The sequence below is a fragment of the Gorilla gorilla genome, chromosome 5, assembly GCF_029281585.2.
Source record: "Gorilla gorilla gorilla isolate KB3781 chromosome 5, NHGRI_mGorGor1-v2.1_pri, whole genome shotgun sequence".
In the NCBI taxonomy this organism is placed as follows: domain Eukaryota; kingdom Metazoa; phylum Chordata; class Mammalia; order Primates; family Hominidae; genus Gorilla; species Gorilla gorilla.
In genome coordinates, this window is record NC_073229.2 from 193,145,165 (window position 1) to 193,147,500 (window position 2,336).

Genomic DNA, 2,336 nt, shown 5'->3' on the forward strand with positions numbered 1-2,336 from the left:
GTGAAAACAAGGTGGCTTTCCCATTGCTCTTCTAAATTAGATCTTTACTTAGGAAAAATGCTTTTTTTTTTTTTTTCTGCCATGGGCATTTAAAAAAAAAAACGGCTAATTTCATGACAGGAAATTTCTGAGAGTAAAATGTAGACTACAAGATACATTCACTTTTTTTCAGTGTAGCTCAACAGCACATGGGTCAGGCCCCAAAAGAAACATATTTTACCCACAATGCTTTATGATTGACAAGGAATTATGGACTTCTCTTTTTCATTTCTGATTACATAGATAAAAACAAAATTTGACCGAGATCTTTGATGATAATATCCAACATGTGAGAAGATATTTTCTATAATTGCCATACATGAACTCGAGAATTTTGCCAGAATTTTGAATAATGTACCCAAGAATCTGTTAAAAGTTGCCTTCCTACAACTCTAAAGAAGAGAAGGTTTTCCATATCTGGGTTTCTAAGAACTAAATAATTACCTGGAAATTTTGGTTGAAGATAAGCGCCTTGTCTTACAAATGAGAAGGAAAAGAGAGAGATGTTACCTAAATATCTTAAATATAATATATTAAAAAATAGAAGCTGTGTATACAAAAGTTTTAAGTCAAGCAGATATTTGACACTTCTCTTGTGAATTTTTTGCTTTAGGCAACCTAACTGGAAAATTTCTGAAGGAAAACATGAATTTTGGTTAAAAATTATCTGATTATTCCACCCCTATTAATCCAATTAATCAAAACATTGAAGAAGAAAATTGTCCTCACGTTCCACTGGGTTGACAGCCTAGATGGTGGTATTCTGTGTGACGTCAAGTTTAGCCTAAAGCTGCCTCCTTACATATTTTAGGGTCAGCCTGAAGACCTCTCCACACTTAGTGACTGTCACCTAACTGGGCGTGTCAACAGACTTAACCCACCCTTGCCCCAAGCAGCCACATCTCAGCGGATCACAGCAGCCAGGCGTCACCATGCACCGTGGCCCGGTTCAAACTGTGTTTAAATGAGGCCCACGCGAAGCGGTGCCCGTCTGGCTGTTTCTATGCCTCCGTCCAGTTTTCCTGGCATCACTGTCCTTTCTCTGTCCACAAATCTTACCGGACCACGCGACAGCGACGGAGCCGCCCTGAGCCTATGCTGGGTCCAGGGCTGCCCCATTCACCAATAGTCATTTGCTCAATGAAGCTCTGTGACATTCAGTTTGTCTGAAGTTTGTCTTTTAACATTGGTGATAGAGTGAGAAGTCTGTGAGGAGAAGGGATATGAGATGTTCCAAAATTACATCAAAATTACATCACAAGCAAACGGATTTCTGAGTAAGAGGATGGTTGGGGCAGGGTCAGGTGGGCCGCACTGGGTGAGCGTCTGGTGAGGATGGGGGAATAGGTGGGGCGGGGGCAGAGAGGAGGAGGCAGGATGGAGGAGAGGGAGAAAGAGGAAGGGGGAGCCAGCAGCAGGGAGAGGGGAGACAGGATTGTATACAGAAATGGAACAAAGCCAGCAGCTTCCGCACTCTCCAGTGTGCCCAGGACCTGCGCGCTCCGAGTGGACCCGACTGCACGGGGGTGGCCTGACGCCGGCTGAGATGCAGAATCAGGCCTCTGAGCTACTGAGCTGGAATCTGCCTTCTGGCCGGACCCGGTTGATTGGAACCGCATTCATTTGAGGAATGCTCCCTGCGACCAGAGCTCCACCAGGACACTCCTTCCCTCCGCCGGCCACGTTTGCTGGGAGCCCCTGAGAGGCAGCGGCAGTCCGGATGCTGAATCCCATTCGCCCCGGTCATTTCCGGAGCGTCTTCCAGCCCGTTCCCCGCCATGACAGCGACGTGTGCTTTGAGCTCAGTCCACAGCAAAGACCACCTTGGTTCTGTCCCGCCGCAACCGCATCCGAAGAAAGGGGTCAGGTATTCTAGGCGTACAGGGACTGATAAATTCCAAAAATATGTTGTCTAGAAAAAGATTGTTGAAAATATAAAGGCAGGTTTTATTCATTAATGTTCCCTTGCGCTGTCTGTGAAGAAAGGTAGGTTAAAGAGGTACTCAGAAGCAATTCTGTACCAGGAAAATAGAATTTGTTTTCACATCTTTTGCAAGATAAATGAAATTCCTTTAGAGTCCACACCCATGCTTTTATAAACCTCTGATACACTAACAAATCCAAAGAAAAATTGAAAACAAGCGAGAAAAAGGAGACAGAAAATGCACAAGATACACCGCCCTTTTTGTTTGTTTGTGATTCAGGGCTCAGGATTAACTGGGTCCTCGGGAAGGGGACTCGAGGGCAGAAGGATCTATTAATCTTACAACTATGTGTTTCATTTTTCAAGTGGTCAG